Genomic DNA, 18,958 nt, shown 5'->3' with positions numbered 1-18,958 from the left:
GCCTGCATCCTGCTCCATTGTGCCAGCTGACATTGACGAAAGTCCCAAGCCTTTCTACAAGAGGAGCCTCTAATGCCTTGCAGTCTGCTGATGACTGTGCCCTTTCTTCCCCTTTTCCCCATTGTGTCCAATCACACAGATTCGATTTACAGGCCTTTAAAAATGATTCAAACTTTTATTGCACTGCTCACCGAACAGAACACCACAGAAATGAAATATTGGAGGAGCAAGGCAGACATATTTTATTTGAAAGTTTTATTCTTTTCTAATGTCGCAGCTGGTACACATTGCAGACTTTTGGTTTGGTCGCTTTAACTTTTAAGCTTTTTCCTTTTAAAGTTCTTTCCCTGAAGCTGATATTTTTACAGGTGAACTTTTAGAGGGCATAGAAAAATGGAGGTGCTCATGAGAAATTTAGAAGCAAGAGAAGCGCTTTGATCATTTCAGTGAGCTTTTTGTCTCCTATAACAAACGCAGCCGCTCAGTTTGTTCAGCAAGTTGAACGCTTGGCATGGATTCATGTGAGCAGAGATGCCAGAGACACATATTTACTCACTGTTCTGCAGTAAAGAATAACTGAGGGGAAGTATTTGAAAGCACTTTCTAATTATGTGTGCGATACAGGTTGGAAGGATTTTTGTATCATAGAATGTTTCAAAGACTGGAATGCAGCACCCAGCCTTGGTCTGGAGCTCTGGATAATTTAGAGTACAGGGGGTCAATTGTAAATGAATGAACAACAGACATTTATGTTAGTTTGATGCTAAACTGGTGATGTAGGATGGACACATTTCATCTGATTAATGTTTTGTGCTGCCCACATTGGGAAGGGCAGCAAATTTACTCTTTGGAGTTTGTCTTTAACCTAAAATTCCTCCAGTGGATTTGCACAAGTAAAAAGGGAATGGAAATGAATGCTAAAAGATGAAGACAGCCTCGAGAGAATTGTCAGCATGGATTTCCTGGATTAGTGTTTGGGGGCGATGGTGCGCAGTGACTGAAGCTGTGTTTGTGGCCAAGGGAAGGTAATTAATTAAAAACGCTTGTAACGCACTCTGTTCTATTTCATAATGGTTAAGCTGGCTGTCAGATAAATGCATCTAAACATTAAAGAAAAACACAATTATAAACAACAAACCACAACAAGAATCAAGTTTCTCATGCACGAGGGAGAGGAGCAAATGTGTTGGAAAAGGTCCACCACGTTTCTCTTCTCAAAGGTCTGCCCCTCCCTGTGCTGCTTTTATTAAGAACACAAGTGGGAGGTAACAATTCAAGACAAAGACAAAAAGTTCATTAGGGGGTGTCATACAATGACCCCTTTGGTGGATTCTAACTTCAAACAGTATCACTTATCAGCTGAGGACAGTGTGTCGTAAAACCCCCCTGTTCCTGGCTGGGCATGAGAAGCAGATGACCAAACACACAGAACTGTTTTCAGAAGAGGTAAAAAGGTCAATCTGAGTTAACATTTAAAGAAATACATTTAAACAATGATAATAATAAAACAAATTCCTTCACATACTCCCTCCTGTTTATCATTGATAAATGTTAAAATCTCACATCCAATATCACATCTCTTTTCAGTTTTCTGTGACATCTTCATTTTCATAACACTTTCAATTTACACTCAGATGAGAAGTTTTTTTTTTTTTTTTTTTCAAGTCATTTCAATTTCAAAATCATTACAGTCATCTTGTTCTCCCTTTAATAACAAGTTGTATTCTTGACTCAGAAGAACACTTTGTACTCCACCATTTACTGCTCTGGAAATCATAGATTGAATACAAGGAAAAATGCACATAGTGAACACACAACATATGATCAGTACCATAAGAATAGGTGTCACTATTTTTAACAAAAGTTGCCACCAGGAACCAAAAGCAAACCAGGAGAAGAAATCCCAAGATTGGGATTTCCTGTCATCCTGAATTGCCTGCTGAACCTTTTCAAGTTGATGTAATGCTTCGGTGATGCTGTGACCTTCATCGATGTTGTCAGGAATAAATGTACAACAGGTGTCATTTAACATTTTACAAACACCTCCCTCCTGAGCAACCAATAAGTCCAAAACCAATCTGTTCTGTAGAACCATAAGTCTCATGCTTGACATTTCTTCACTATAGCCTTTAAATGCTTTAATTGTAGCGTTCAAAAATAATCAAAAATAAACCTAATCTATAATCAATGGTCTCAATTCTGAAAGTGTTTTTAGCATTTCCCACTCAGGGAAACAATGCCATAGTTACCTTTTCCCCAGTATTCCAGTGTTTATGGTCTCCAGGAACATGTGATCCCCAAATGGAATCATGTGGCTTGACATCAATAAGGTTACGTCTGTAGCGCAGGTGAGGCTCATGGACTGCAGAAACTATGAAAGTGTGACCTGTGACCTTTACAGAAGCACAAATCCCACTCCAGTCTCTAGGCAGACTGAGGTAGAGGGCCTGCCCACATAACCAAAACATTTGATCAACCACATAAGTACCATTGTTACCTGGAATTAAATCTGGATTAGATCCAACACAACGTCCTCTGGGGCAGGGAACTGCATGGGAAACCCTGTCATTGATTATCTGGATCAGCCATCGTCGAGAAATGTTTAGTCTGTCCTCGTTGGTGGTTCTTCTTGCAGGTGGATAATGATTCCAAAAGAATCAAATCCATGTGGTTGCCCCTGTCAGGAATAGCAGGAACAGTAAACAAAATAAACTGTCTCTTAGCCCAGTTGGACACGCCATGGTGGATATGTACCTATCTTCGGGAGGGAGAGGTTACTAGCACATCACCTCCTCAAGTCCTCTAACAGTGTAGGATCCGTGTAGTGCAAAAGAGTTCTGGTGTGCTTTCTTCCCTAAGACTAGGTGGATGTCTCGGCTTCGCTGACGTTGAGACAAGCAGCTTCTATACAGCTGCCTCCCTTTGTAGTCAGACTTCCCCACCTAGCAGTTGGAATTAGCCTCACCCAGATGCTTTTTCTTGCAGTGTGACAGGTGGATCCAAAACGTCCTTTCAGCAATCTTTACAGCTGTTGGTGTAGTCAGCAGGACTTGGAATGGCCCTTCCCCCCGTGGGCTGGACCAACACTTCCTTTTTATGGCCTCCACAAACACCCAGTCACCAACCTGCACTGGTGAAGTGTCCTGTGGAGATAAGAAGGAATCTGGCACTTGATTTGTCCTTTGAACATCTTTAGTGGTAAACATTTTTCTCAAATAATCCACTAAATTTGCATCATCATCTGGAGAATGTTGCTGTGTAGGATCAAGGTCTGGTAACCTATAAGAACGTCCATACAACATTTCAAAAGGCGTTAAAGGTTGACCTGCTGTGCGTGTGATACGCATGCTTAGCTGAACTAAGTCTATGCAGTCAGGCTACTGTCTGTTTGTCTCTTCCATGCATTTCTTTAACTTTGATTTGATAGTGCTATTAGTTCTCTTAACTAATCCTGCACTCTGTGGGTGATAACTACAATGTCTCTTTAGATCTATCACTTGATTTACAAAATGTGTACCATTATCACAAAAGCCAAAAGTTGGGATCATTCTTTTACAAATAGCTTTAGCTACTGTAATAGCGTCTTGTGTTGCACATGGAAAGATTTCAACCCATTTGGAAAATGCATCAATAATCACTAAACAATATTTCAATTTTTTTTTGCTTTTATTTAATTTAATAAAATCCATAAGGATTGTATGGAAAGGAAAAGGTGGTACAGAAAATCTTCCTCTCTTAAATTTAACATTGCCTTGGGGATTATGATGCATACATGTAACACATTGTTTACAAAAAGTTTTTTGAATAGAGAATAAATCCATAAGTTGTATAATATTTCTCTAATAAATTCATCCTCCCCCCTGTTGAATCATGGCAAAGCCCATGACTCAAAATTGCTGCCCATTTGTACATGGATTTTGGTAAAATAGGTTTTCCTTCTGTGCTGACATAAAGACTTTGTTCCAACTTTGCTCCCTTTTTCAACCATAAATCTTTTTCTTGTTTCGGTGCGCTGTGTTGCATTTCTTTTAAAACATCATCGGTTGCATCTGCAGTCACATCCTCATTTGTGCATTTTTCTAAATCTTTTTTTTTGCAGCTTGCTTTTTTTGTTACATCTGCAAAGGCATTCCCTTTAGAAATATGATCTGTTTTTTCGTGTGTGTCCCTCGCATTTACATATTGCCACTTTAGATGGTAACATTACAGCAGTCAATAATTCTTTCAGTAAGTCTACATGCGTTACTGGTTTTCCTGTTGATGTTTTAACCCTGAGTTCTTCCACTGTTGACAAAATAAAATGCACTGTAGCAAACGCATATTGGCTATCAGTGTAGATTGTAACTGGCTTATCTTTAAACAGTTTGCATGCTTCAATTAAGGCTGTCAACTCTGCTGATTGTGCTGAGTAATTTCCAGGCAGGGGTCCTGCCTTCAAAACCTTATCTTGAGTTACAACAGCAAAACCCACTTTGTTTCTGCCTGTTTCATCTTTCTTTGCTGACCCATCAACAAAAACTATTTCTCTTTCAGTGAGATCTAAAAATTCATCACTAATTCGTTGAATTTCTGGTTCAGATTCATTGTTAATCTTGACATTACTTCTACCATCTAGTCAATCTGATTTCTTCCTTTCAGGACAATCTCTCTCCCAATGATCTCTCTGTCCACAAATCCAACATCCATCATCAACCTGCTCTGACCCTCTGTTGCTACTTCCTCTAGACCTTCTTCAAAAATTTTCTTTAAAATTTCCTTTTCCACGACCACAATTTCTTCCTCTGTTCACATTCCTTCCAAAAAACACATCACTACTTTCCTCCTGCCAAAATGTATGTTCACTTTGATTCCTAAATTTCTTTTTATTCACCATCACTTTTTCTGCATGAACAGCAAAATTCCTAAACTGTTGTAGTGCTCCTGTTGGTAGATCAACGTAAAGTTTCCTTATCTAGTCTGCAATCTCTGGTCTCATAGCTTGCAGTAAAGCTTGTTTCAGCTGCTGTCTATAGGGACCATCATCATTATCATTATCCCTGAGTCCACAATTAGCTTTAAAACTTCTTCAAATTTGACTCTAAAATCAAACACTAATTCTCCATCTTTTTGCTTAGTTTGACCAATCTTTCCATAATCAGGTCTCATTGGAAAGGCTTCTCTAATTCTTTGTCCTAAAAGTGTAAGACTTTGAATCAACTCTTAAACTGTTATGTGGAAGAGGTCTGGGTGGATCGTCATCATTCATAGGATTCCTTTACTTTTGCCCAGTCTGCTTTCATAGCAGTCATCCATGCTTGTTGACATTCAATGCCATTCAGATGATAAGCTCTCTGAACTTCCATCATTTGCTCATGAAAATCCTGTGGATTTTCCCTGTGAGAGATAACTCCCCTCACTGCCTTCCTAACATCCTCTAATGTCCAGGTGCTAAACAAAAGAAGTGTAGGCCTCTGGCCATCTGCTCCAGCTCTAGGATTGGGCACTTCAATGATTGGAAATGTCTCTGCAACTTTAGATGACTCTCCAGCTTCTTCCAAACCAACCCCCATAGTTTTACTCCATTCAAGTTTTTTCCCTTTTCCTCCTAACATTATTTTTTCTTTTTCTGGTTTATTTAAATCAGTCACTGGTGGGTAAAAACCCGTCAACAGAGGAGCATTTGTCCCCTGGTAGGGAGGAGGTGAGAAATCAGCTGGTTTCTGCTCTCCCCCCCTTTCATCCTGCTCCTGCTCGGCCTGCAGCCCGCTGCAGCCTGCTGTTGCAGGGGTCTGAGTCTCACAACTGATTTATCCTCCTTTTTTTAGCAATCAGACATGCTTCTCTAGTTTTACTTTTCTGAATGCCATTCTTTATTTTTCGTTGCTTCATTTAAGCACAGTTTTGCACAAATTAATTCTTCACTATTTTTTTTTTGTTTCTTTTTTAGTTTTTATTCTGTTATTAATTGGTAACCATTGAACTAATTCAGTACATTCCCCTTAAAATTGTAGTTTTTATCCCATTTTACCAAGAATGTAGTTGAACCTGGATGAACCTCTTTCTATATATTTTTAATCTCATGGTAATTCAACTTTTTTATTTGAATTCCCCCATTTTTTATATTTTTTCTATTTTTTTACATTTACGTTAGTCACAGAGTGTGATCAGAACCAACAGAGAATTTCTCTCAGGACCGAATTTCACTCCCCGTGCAACAAGCTTCTAGGTCAGACCTATTGTCTGATCCGGTCACACGTTTAGGGTCCTCCCAGGAGCAAAACCCGTTTTAGACTCTGGGTTCTTTTCACCTAAAGCCTAATGAGATGAAATCTTGTTCTACTCCAACAAGCAGCCTTGTGTTAACACCGCAAGGTTTCCAGCTGCTCACTGCTTCGAACAAGTTCACTCCTTTCACACATGCACACACATTCACACCAAAAAAAAACCTTTTTTTATTTTATTTTTGTTGTTATTCTAGGCCTTTTAGGGACTTGAACCCTCTTACGCGTTTTAGGCTGCAGGACTCGAACCTACACCTTTATTTAGAATTCTGGACTTTTCCGGGACTCCAAACCCACACGTGTTTTAGGCAACAGGACTTGAACCTGTCCCTCAGAATTCTGGGCCACTTCGGGGACTTGAACCCCTGAAAAAGCGCTGTACTTGCCTTGTCGTTGTGGTCTGACTGGTTAACGAATAACGTCAATCCGGACCCAGGGATCAGACCAGTCGATTGGCCGGCGTAGAATTCACTACGACGGACTTTCCTCCGGAGACCTAGTCTCACGGGCTGTGCACAGACTTCAATCGGCATGATCCTCCCCCAAGGACGCAGATATGTTGTCATCCGGCTCGAATGGACCAAAGAATGTCAGATAAATGCATCTAAACATTAAAGAAAAACACAATTATAAACAACAAACCACAACAAGAATCAAGTTTCTCATGCACGAGGGAGAGGAGCAAATGTGTTGGAAAAGGTCCACCACGTTTCTCTTCTCAAAGGTCTGCCCCTCCCTGTGCTGCTTTTATTAAGAACACAAGTGGGAGGTAACAATTCAAGACAAAGACAAAAAGTTCATTAGGGGGTGTCATACAATGACCCCTTTGGTGGATTCTAACTTCAAACAGTATCACTTATCAGCTGAGGACAGTGTGTCGTAAAACCCCCCTGTTCCTGGCTGGGCATGAGAAGCAGATGACCAAACACACAGAACTGTTTTCAGAAGAGGTAAAAAGGTCAATCTGAGTTAACATTTAAAGAAATACATTTAAACAATGATAATAATAAAACAAATTCCTTCACACTGGCACAGTCCTGTGGTGTGAGATGTTATCCAAAACAAAAGCTCGTCCAAAAACTTTTTAGCTAAGCCATAACATTAACTTCTCGATATCATCTCTCTAGAAGAAAAAGAGAGAAGAGACAGAACCTCTACCACTTAAGATTCATCTCATTAAAGTCCAAGGAAGTCGATGTACCAGCATGCTTTAATAGATGCGTCAGGAGGCATGGCTTAGTGGGATATTGGAGCTGATTATGTCCTTGTTCTATTCATTTGCACAGACCCAAGTTAATTGACTCCTGAGCAGCGATGCATTGAACACACACTATCTGCTGCCAGCCTCCTCCTGACCTGACTCACAGCGGGGAACAAAAGAGCAGCACTCGTTTAAACACACTGTTTGGTTTCATTTGTGGCATGTGTGCACAACAGAAAAAAAGATAGGAACTCTGCCAGAATGATCAGATCATTATGATCACTGGTCCATCAGTCAGTTTCAGTTCATAAAATTGTCTCAGTTTGAATACATTTTATTAGTTTAAACCTTGTTCACTATTATGTAAATTCAAAGATGTATAATTAGGCAAATGTGATATTTTGAGCTGGATTTAAATGCATCTATTGTTTTTGCCACGGTTGAGGTCTGAACTTTCTTACTGATACTCCAGTCATCATTACAAAGCAAATGGTGCTCAGAACTTAAGAGGAAATTCCCTCTTTTTCCTTGACCTAGTTGAAAATTCGCACAAGCCCAGGAATATGGGCTTGAAGGAATTCATTGGGATTCCTGGCATTAAGAGGAGCCACTTTCACCTCCACTAAGCTACATAAGCACCTTGTATCTTTTTTTATCTATCTAGCTGTCTTTTCCAATATTGTGTTACCACTTTATCACGATCGGCTGTAAGGCTCAAGGTGCTGCTTGGTTGGTTGCTGCATCTTATCTTTTGTAAAAGTGGTCCATTGTATCTTATGCTTCACAAGATAATAAAAAAACCCTAAAGGCTATTTTCTTTCACAATTTGACAAGTTTAGACAGTCCTTGTCTTGGCTGGTAATTTACTCCTTTGTAACAGCAGAATTTGGACAGATGGCAAAGATTGCTGAAGATATAAAAGGATTTTGTTACTGACTGTTTAACAAGCAGATTAAAGCATCCTATTTGACAGACTATTCTTGTAATGAAAAATTTGAGCTTAGTCAGAAAGACTGTTAAAGTGCTGATTTGTCTAAACTAAACTTGTATTTTTTATGTGTTTTATTCATTAAGCTCTCACTTTTTTTGATAACTGTGTGCCTAATATATCAGTTCTACTGCATTTCTGATATTCCTAATTTCTAAGACTGCAGCTGAGTCTTGATTTGTAGAGGAAGACAATGTGCAAAAGCAAATGTTGTGTTTGGAAATGGGTTTGTGTAAAGCCTTTGTTGGTTATCAGTGTCTCATTTAGTGGGCATCAGTAGAAGCACGATCAGTTTAAAAAAATCTGTTGAAAAAATGGAAAATGGTAAAAGTGGTTGTGGATTTATTTAATAGTTTTCTACTTTAATGAAGTTTCAAAGTCCTTTACAGTCATGTGTCCGATTGCACCATGCACATATACATTCACAAACTGATGGCGACCCAGCTGTCATACAAAAACACTAACCTGTAACTACCAGGAGCAATGTGAGGGGCCGGAACTTTGGCTAAGGACACTTTGGCACATTATCAGGAAAGGTGGGAACAGAGCCTGCGACCATCTGATCATGTGCTGACTGCTCTTCCTCCCCATTTTAGCCTGACTATAAAAAATAGACATTTAGGTATATTTCATTGCTTTAAAACACCCGACATATAATAATAGTGATGACATGCAATGCTGTATTCATGGAGTTTATGTTTGGATTATCTGTCCTTACTTGAGTGGCAAAAGTCAAAGGCTTGTGCTTCAACAAAAAATGTACCAAGTGGAATCTGTCAAACTGTGATGGTTGTTGAATGTTAAATTACATTCAGTAACAAATTATTAATTAAAACACACTGGACATCAACTGACTGATTGATTGAACAGTTTTCAACTGCTTAGCTAGTGACACAGAGCCTGCATCCTTGTTGGATGTGTGGTGAAGAGAAAAATAGATTTAATATTCAGGTTAAAATGTGACATCTTAGAATGAGATGAATTCAACGTCAAATGAATGACAACACTTGACATATTACACTGTGTTCTTATATAACCAAATGTAAGACCAAAGTGAAGAATAAAGGTGTGAACAGTGTGAACACTGTTACAAATCTCACACCAGCCCTGTAGCAGTCAGTCAAGTTCAACATAAAGTGCAATTTTCATGAAAGCCTTTACTTCAGCTGAACCACACCATGAAGGAAAGAAATCATTAATTTTTCGGGAAAGCGACCTTTGCTGGCCTTTCAGTCTGTAAAGTGTCATCAAGCTATTAGCTAAAAAGCATGTAACCCGTGACGATATTCAGACAAGGGAAGTTATTAGAAAAGGAAATTTGACTGGAAAAATTACTAGAAAAAACATGTGTGACCAATTGAAAATGTATGGCTATACCACAAAACAAGTTGAAGGAAATGCTTTGTTTCAGGTGATAAAGAAACAGGGAGTAGGTTGTTCTGCAACCACAGAACCTGAAAACATTGCAGCAAGCAAGTGCACCCTGAGTTTCTCTATGCAGCAAAGTTTCCATTCATCTATGACCACAGCTATTACAGATGTCTCCAAGCCCAGAACATTTTAATGAGTAAAAGTCATTGTTGTTGCAGCCCAGCTAGCATAATGTCATCCATCACCATGTTAGACCAATTAACTTTCTTCCAGCTTGAATGTTTTTCTGTTAGCCTGGTCTGTTTACAGTTTGTGTAAAAGCTTTCACATAAAAGTATTTTTGATTTACTTACCACATTATACGTATTTGACAGAAAGCATTTTTATGTTAGCATAATATTAACACACAGTTGTGTGCAAAGCTAATTTTTCATATTTTTGTTCCATTTCTTTTAGAGTGGTTTAGAGCTGAGTTCTTCAGGCTTTCCAAAGGACTTATTAGGTGGATTTATTATGTTGTTGCCTGCCTGTTCACCCATTAAACACTGACCTAGGAGTGAGTCAAGCATAAAAAAACAACTAGTCCAAGAAATAAAACATTGCTGTGAGACAACACATAACCAATCGGATACCTTCTGGACATGGTTGGGTAAAATGACTGTAAAAAAAAAGAAACTAGAAAAAAGAAACCAAATATTTTACAGAGCCTGGAGACTGAGGTTTTATCCTAAGATATTAAGATAAGTCCTGTTTATAATGATTATTGTGTATTTTAAACTACAAATTTAGCTAAAAAGATCAACAAGATAAAAAATAAAAATGAGTTCTTGCAAATGAAAGTAAAATCAAATGAAAACAATGTGGCATAAACATTGCTGCTTTGTACCAAGATGACAAAAAAAACGAAAACCTTTAACAGTTTGTCCAACAGAGCTTCATATCAGCTACAAGCTTGCCATTATTTCCGTTTAGGTGTGTGTCTGTCACTGCAATAAGAGTTAAATAACATAATAAAGTGTTGGCAGAAATCTTTTCTCCAAACATATCGTCAAACATTTTAATGTGAAAAATACTTAAAATGTGAAAAAAGAAACTGAAACCCCCACATCAAATCATTCATTTCTTGTACATCTCCATTCCCTGCCATTCCTCTGTGGTAATTGATAAAAATGGCTGTATTTTTTCCCTGTTGTGCAGCTGAGTCATGTGTGGAGGAGTTTCATCGCACTGAAGGGCCGCTCAAACCTGCCATTGTCAGAGGGCTCTAAATATTTCTGTCCACCTTCTCACCTTCTTCCTCTTTTTCTGTTTTCATGCCAATTTCATCTTTGCCTCTCTCCTCCTCTCCCTCTGTCTTTGTTCCTCCATTCCCGAGCTGTCAATCACAATGAAAATGTATAGAGAAACAAAGAAGTCAACCTGAACGATCCACCAGAATCCTCCGTGAGCTTGCTAAGTGTAGTAGTTGGAGATTGTCATTATGATGCTGTCTGTCAAGGATGATCTGTCAGGACAGGTGCCGGATTATGTTGCTCTTCATCTGATTCTCAATGACATTAAACTTTTTGCACTCCTTCTGCTTTGCAGCAATAGTGTGCTAGATATTTAGCATGAAACTTCTTTTAAATAAGTATACACATATCTTAAAATTATATATTAAATTATATATTAGTTAGGTTTGGGGGACAACAGATCAGCTGGAATTTTAATCCGTGGTTGGATTCTCTACGTTATTTTTTCGATTGTTTTGCTAATTTTTATTGAATTCTTTTTTTTGTTTTTTCTCATTTGGTGGCCAAATGGAACACCAAGGTTGCCTGCCTTTGGCTACCAACCATTCACAACCCACCCAAATTCACAGTTCCTCCTCTAGGTGGATGGCAGACAGGAGGGGAGACCAAGTGGGTTCCTAAGGCTAACCTTGCCTTAGACCCCCTCTCCCAGGCCTGGGTTTAGAGAAAAGCCCAAGAAATACTTGAAATGCCACACTTATGACTAGTAACAGCTTCCAGAGTTGGAGTCTGCCAGTATTGCCTGTTTTCACAAATTCTGTGAACATACAGAATGTTTTGGTGCAGCCATTTGGTAAGGAGGTTTTTCTTTGGGAGCTTTAAAATCAGCTCCTTTTATTATTTTGACAATGTGCTCACCTTATTGAATTTGCCTGATTAAGTATTTACTAAAACAGGTTTGAAGGTACATGCATAAAATGTTTGAGCTGAAAATCAACAACTCTAAGGCCAAGGCCAAGGCTGTAATTCTAAACTGTTGAATAACTTTGGGGTACAGATTAGAGGTTTAGGTCATTACCCGAGATGAAGGAGTTTAGGAATCACAAGTAAAAGAAAGATGTAGTGTGACATTACAAACCAGTCAATCTCCATGGCATCTACAGTTCTGCTGACTCAGCTGTTTGTGGTGAAGAGAGCTGAATCAGCAAGCATGATCTTGATTTAGTGGTCACTCTGTTTCTAAACTCACCTGTGGGTTGTTAATGACCAGTAAGAGAGGAGCCAGCTGAAAGGTCAAGAACAGCACCCAGATGCGATCCTGGTCCGGTGGTCTCTCTAATGTTTCTTCATTGATTGTTATTTACATCCATAGCTATATGTGCTGTAGTTTGCTTCCTGTCACTTGTCACACCTGGTTTCATTTCCACCTCTTGTTATTTTTGCTTAGATCCATCTAAGTCTTTGTTTTTTCACTGGAGATCAGTTTATCTCTTAGTTCCTTCTTTGGAACCATCTTTTACAAAACATTTTGGTCATGTTTTGAGTTTATGGTGATATCTACATGATGACCCTGAATAAATACAACCCAAGAATGTAAATTAAATAGTTTTTGAGATTAGAGGTAAAGCAGATGATCAGTGATAAGGGTTCCTTGCATGCTTCCTTGAGGAACACTAAAGAGATATAAACAATTACTAAAAAGTCAGAGCACAGAAACTGCTCTAGAAAACTATGAAACTATGAAACTCCAAGCTCTCTAGGTAAAAATAGATGAGCAGAACAATGACACTGTGCCGGCAAAACAGGGCTCCAGTATCTCTACCATGTTCAGTGAGAGGCAAAGAACAAAGGGCTGGGAGATGGTGCTACTGAACTTTGCTGGAAAATATTCCTTTTGTCTGTCAACTGCAGGAAAAAAATCCAATAATCATTGAGATTTGAGGGGTATTCCACTATTCATAATCTAATACAAAGGAGGCTAAGTATTACGGTTGTTATATGAACAACAGGATTGCAAAATATAAAATCCAGATGCACGGAATGTGGTCAGTAACATAAAAACAGATTCAGAGATGATTCACAATCTGGGGAAAAAATCTGATTGTACAAATGCAAAAAGTGTCTTTAATTTGAATATAAAAATCTTGGCAGTCTAAGACTGGAATGTAATGACAAACCACAATGAACTGATTGGTAAATTCATAAAAGAAGTCAATATAAAGGTATGCTCGAGTAATATGCTTGAAGCTGATTGCAGATCCGAGAGGGGTTGCAAGCCGCAATGACCAAAACAAGTGAGAAGACAAAGCAGCCCACTAATTCGTCTTATTTAGTTTAAAAAAGTTGAGGTTCTGTTTTTATTTTTTTGTGAGGGTAATTTTCTTGGGGTTTTTTGTCATGTCATAAGTAATGTGTATTAAAAAATTGGTTTATGCCGCGTCTATGCCCTGACTTCTTCTTCGAGGTCTTCACAAACCACATATCACGACTAACAGGGCATATGCTTACGTGTAAAGGGTAAAAAAAAAGAGAGTTTCTAAAATTATAGCAAATGAGTATTTCATTACTTTTTTTCAAATCAGGATTGGACTTCTAACAGTCGTCTACATCTTGCAAAAATAGCTAATTTTTACTGATATTACTAACTAGCAGAGTAAAACTGACTGATTGCATCACTTCAGAAACGTTCTTACATCAGTACATGAAATTATCATTCCTGCAGCACTACTCTTAGTGTTGATTTTGTGTGTCATCAGTGTAGAAGTGTGTTCAGCTTGTACTGAGCAGATCACAGTAAGACTAGGAGCTGAAAAGAAACCTCCCTGCATGGCACGAGACGGAAAAAAGCTCAGCAGCCTGGAAAGGAGCAGTGGTGTGAGTCCTCTTATAGCTTTCATGATCTTTTAATAAGCTTTCAACGAGAAAGTAATGCCCTGTGTGTTATGACTGCGATGACAAAGTGCTCATAGTCACCAGCGATAAGAGCTCCACTGCATCAGTGAGCTGCTGATTAGCTGAGTGACAATTGTGATTCAGGATTCAAGTTCCTTTTGGAGAACTGAATGCCATAACTTAAAGTCCAAACTCAAAAACGCTCAGTTCAACACAGCAGAAGCCAAAGGTGTGACAGCTCTGTAACTCTTCACCATGCTTGATTCCCTTATGTATGAAAAGGGAAAAAAAGGAAAAGAAAAACATAAATAAATTGTTGGATGGTAGAGAATCATCATACAGAATAGTGCCAAGTAAAAAAGATCACAATGTGTAGTTCCAAATGTTTCTCCTATATTTTTCTGTGATTGTTTTCGAATTATGATGAAAAATACTGTTAATGTGGGCCACAACAAAAACTCACTTCAGAAAAGTAGAATTTTTAAAATGCCACCCTTGATTTTGATCAAAGATAAGTAAAAACATGAGAAAATTAATGAAATGAGTATTTTTTTGGGGGGGGGGCATCAAAACGCATTGCTTTGAATGAATGAATGCCTTTTTTGTCATTGCAAAAAGAGGTGTCAGTACAACTAATTTGCTCACTTTTAGATGGGCTGACAGCTACTGGTTCACAGATACTGAGATATCACAGCGTTTTTATTCCGTCCATCTTAACTCAACTCAACTCAACTTTATTTATAAAGCACTTTAAACAGAACAAGGTTCACCAAAGCGCTGAACAAAACAAACTTTAATAAAAGCACATGACAATATAAAGCATAAAACACATAAAATAGGTCAGGATTCCAACTCAATTGAAAGCCAAAGTGCAAAAATTTGTTTTAAGAGCAGGTTTAAAAATACCGAGTGAGTCTATCTGTCTGAGGTACAGGGGAAATTCATTCCAGATTTTTGGTCCGAAGACTGAGAAGGCTCGGTCACCTCTCAGTTTTCTCCTGGTCTTCGAGACGACCAGCTGTGTCTGATTTGTTGCCCTAAAGGAGCGGGGGGGAGTGTACACCTGGATAATATGAGGGGCCGTATAAGACATTATTTATTCTGAACCATTCACATTCATACATTCTTGCTCTCACAGTCATATATACTCTCTTTCGCATACATATATTCTCTTACGCATCCATATATTCTCTCTCTCACATTCATACATTCTTGCTCTCACAGTCATATATACTCTCTTTCGCATACATATATTCTCACTTGCACATCCATATATTCTCTCTCTCGCATGCATATATATTCTCTTACGCATTCATATATTCTCACTTGCACATCCATATATTCTCTCTCTCGCATGCATATATATTACTTTACACATACATACATTCTCACTCTCATTGTCACTCTTAAAAAAGAATGTATGTATGTGAAAGACAAGTATATATGATCGTGTGAGGAAGAGTTTATATGTGTGTGTGAGAGAGGAGTATGCATGAAACGGAAGTTACTTTGCATGAAAAGGAAGGCACTTTGAATGAAAAGGAAGGCACTTTGAATGAAACGGAAGGCAGATGATTTCTCGTGCTCTGATTGGACGAGAGGCCGCCACCTCCCATTTTGAACACACTCTAAACCCTATCACTTGTACTGACTCATAACTATTAAGGTTACACAACTTAAATGTCATTTTGTAGTTGATTCAACTATAAAGTATTAAGCTCTATCAAGATTTTTTCAAATTTAACTTAACAGTGCTAAATAATTTAAAGCTTATTTGTATCTAGCACTCAAAAATTTTGAGATCCCTGAAGTAGCGTCATGACGTCATCACGTACTGGTGGGAGGGTCTTTCGTTTTCTCTACGTTAGCTCAGGTGGCCATGTTGGATTTGCCGAATGCGAGTATGCGACGTTTGAAATTGAAAGTCGAGCATTTTATTATTCTGCAAAGCGTTGCGATTTCGTCCCGCTTCAAGACGCCCCAACCTCGGGTTTTTTTTTCATCCGCCTCATCGCTGATGGTGCCGTCTTGTCTTCAGCCCTGATTTAATTTGGTAAGTATCGTTCATGGTTTATTTTGAATGAATGCTTTAAAAATGCTCTTATACTACCGTAAATGTGGTTTACTGTTGTTTAAACATATGTGTGTTATGATTGTTTTAGAGATTAATGTGGAAATGTATACATGATTAGTTCGTCATAGCAGACGTATGGCGAGCCAAACCCAAAATGCATTTCTGCCCGTAAGTTACGACAGTGATGAGGTTTTTTTTTTTCAGAGGTAGAAATGATCTGTTATGCTGCAATCACACTAAACGTGATCCGCGTGTGAAATTTGCGTTGGAGGCCTCTGTCTGTGGCTAAAGTTTGCTGCTGGACATTTGTCCAAAAATGTCACTCAAAGCCTCTAACGGTTGTGTGGGAGGAGCTACCGCCAACAGTTTTAAGCCTGGTTGCTACATGGAAGCATTGGGTTTTGAATGCAGCTTTAAGCTTTTATAAATCACTGATCTCCGTTATAAAAAAAGTTTTTGTAAAAATAAATTAATCAACGTGCTCGTGTTGTGTTCAGGTACCGAACTACAGAGTGTTCAGTGTTTCACCTCCAGGTAGACGCCAAGGCCAGCGAGGTAACTTGTCTCAGTTATTTGTCTAGAGCTATTTTAAAAAAACAAAAAATGCAATAGGTTGTGTAGTGCAATAAATGTTTTTTGATCAGAATATAATTGAAACATTTTTTAACATTGAAAAATCTCTTTTGGACTTTTTCAGATACTGAACTTCAGAAAGTTCACCAGAAAGTCACCATTTCACCAGAAAAGAGGTGTCAGTGGGTGAGTTTTATACTTATTTAATATATTCATCCTGAACTATTACCATTATTAGATTTATACGGCAGCATGGAAACATTTATGCACATTTTAACTAGCCAAAGGTCTAAATAGAGCTGAAATTATTTACAATTTAACTAAACATATTTAGATTGCAGGCTGAAGGTGGCACAATGGAATGGAGGTGCAAGTTGTGTTCTGTTACTTTGGCACTATGCAGTACTACATATAATACTGCAGTACTACATAGCCAATATTCCAAAGTGTTTCCACTGCCATGTATGTGGAGACACTTTGGAATATTGTCATGTCTTTATGACAGTATATTACAATAATAAAATGATGTTGCATTAGCACCATTCCATCATTTGAAACCATGAAAACTCATCTGTCAAGATCTTAAACGGATTTATGTAGAGTAGATGCAGTCAGAGGAAATTGTGCAGTTTTTACATGTTTGTGTAACTTAAAGCTGCCCTTTTCTGAGACTAAGTCCACCAAAACAGACAGGAACTGGCCAGCTTGGTTAGGATTTATGACCTCCAGGTTAATTTCTAATGTGCATAATTCAAAAACGGATAACAAATCATTTGTAAACAGCTGTAAGAAGCCAAGGTGTAACTTGCCTTAAAAATGACTTTGGGTCTTTGACCTGAAGTGGATCATGACATAAACACTGTATTGTCCTCTTACTAGAAATAGACATCTAGAAAAGGTATCATTTTATTATTTCTTAAAGTTCCTTAAGTAAATATTGGAAGTGTTTGCTCTGCATTTGCTTCAATGGTAATGGATATTTCTTTTTATTCTTTTAGGACCAGCGTGACGTGAACATGAGACGGGCCATGGTCCTCCTTGCACTTCCTGTTTATCTGCATGAAGATGCCTCCAACTTCTTCAAGACCTGTACAGTAAGTGCACACGACTCCCTGTCAATGGTTTTCACTAATCCTTTAATATTGATTGAGATTTTATTGAGTGACATAATAAATAGGGCAATTGTTTGTAGTTTGTAAACTGAGTGATATTTTTAAATGGTTTTAAAAATGAGACGGAAGATGAAAGGCGAACATCAGGGACTCCTGATTGGAAGGAGTGGGAACCTTTTCGTTTACCTTTTCTGCTCCTGATCCATCATTATTTGAATAAAGAAAAATGAAGGTTTAGTCTTAAATTATTTTATAAATGTCCTCCTTCAGAAAAATGCTAAAGAACTTTTTAAAAACACAATTTTAATTGGAGTTGGTCCTTAAAACATCATAGCCAGTTGATTAAAAGCTAACAGAATGTTAGCATGAAAAGATTCCTATTGACAGGTGGCAGGAATGTCAGTTTTGGACATTAGTGTGATGAATATCTTTGAGGGTCTGAACTCATCTGTGTTTTTTGTTTTGTATTTTCCAGAATACCAGACCTCACAGACACTTCTGTGGGTATCTTCTCAGTTGTCGTGGTGATGCTCCTGATGCTGCCGTCAGTGGTCCCACACATCTGGCTGACTAATCTCTTCTAACTCTTCGGGGATATCTATGCTCTGGACCTACAGCACCCCAAAAAACTTGAACTTGCCTTCATATTTATTCAGAATGCTGTCTTGAGCCTTGAGGACAGCAAACCACTGAAAGGACATTTATTGACGCTGAAGAATGTTTCGTTGAGTGAGTCTTCCAGAATGGACTATTTGTTGGTTTAAGTGTTATGTAACTAATGTGTTTTGTTGTGATCATTTGCTTTTTCTGCCGTAAAATACAAAACCAACTCTTTTTGTCAATATGTTGTGTGGCACTCTTATAATGCAGTTTTATTGCACTTATTGTTTCTTCATCCTCTTGATATTTGTGCTTTTTTTTTAAAGAGCAATTAAAAAAAGTGTATTAAGCAATCATTATTGTGTGGCCTTCACGTTTGTTGGTTTTTATCAATGTTAGCCTTTAAAATGTAGTGGGGCAGTATCAATATCTCTGTTTAGAATACATTTTAAGATGAAGAATTTTAAATATTTTCAATGCTACACATTTAATGAGTTAAAGAATTTATAAAGCATTTGAGTGAATTTTACATATTTTATGAGTTGAGTAATATAAAAATATAGTTAGTTAAAGCGTTTTTTAGTTGGAAAATATTAAAAACTTTAAGTAAATAATCTCTCTTTTATAAGTTGAGGAATCTTAATATTTTTTATAT

The 18,958-nt window shown here is 38.0% G+C and overlaps 2 long non-coding RNA genes across 2 annotated transcripts; one reads left to right on the top strand and one right to left on the bottom strand.

Moving 5' to 3' along the window:
• Positions 1 to 1,149: 1,149 nt before the first annotated feature.
• LOC144992315 (uncharacterized) lies at positions 1,150 to 6,980 on the bottom strand. Its single transcript, XR_013656185.1, has 2 exons — positions 6,647 to 6,980; positions 1,150 to 3,143 (listed from the first exon to the last, which is right to left on the bottom strand). It is a non-coding gene; the product is annotated as an uncharacterized LOC144992315 (long non-coding RNA).
• Positions 6,981 to 15,091: 8,111 nt separating this feature from the next.
• On the top strand, positions 15,092 to 18,656 carry LOC144992313 (uncharacterized). Its single transcript, XR_013656182.1, has 5 exons — positions 15,092 to 15,997; positions 16,516 to 16,573; positions 16,716 to 16,777; positions 17,590 to 17,685; positions 18,179 to 18,656. It is a non-coding gene; the product is annotated as an uncharacterized LOC144992313 (long non-coding RNA).
• The last annotated feature ends 302 nt before the right edge of the window (positions 18,657 to 18,958 follow it).

This window comes from Oryzias latipes, chromosome 5, assembly GCF_053564925.1.
Source record: "Oryzias latipes strain Hd-rR chromosome 5, Olatipes_Hd-rR_3.1".
Taxonomy (NCBI): Eukaryota; Metazoa; Chordata; class Actinopteri; order Beloniformes; family Adrianichthyidae; genus Oryzias; species Oryzias latipes.
This window is presented reverse-complemented; position numbering and strand designations above follow the sequence as displayed.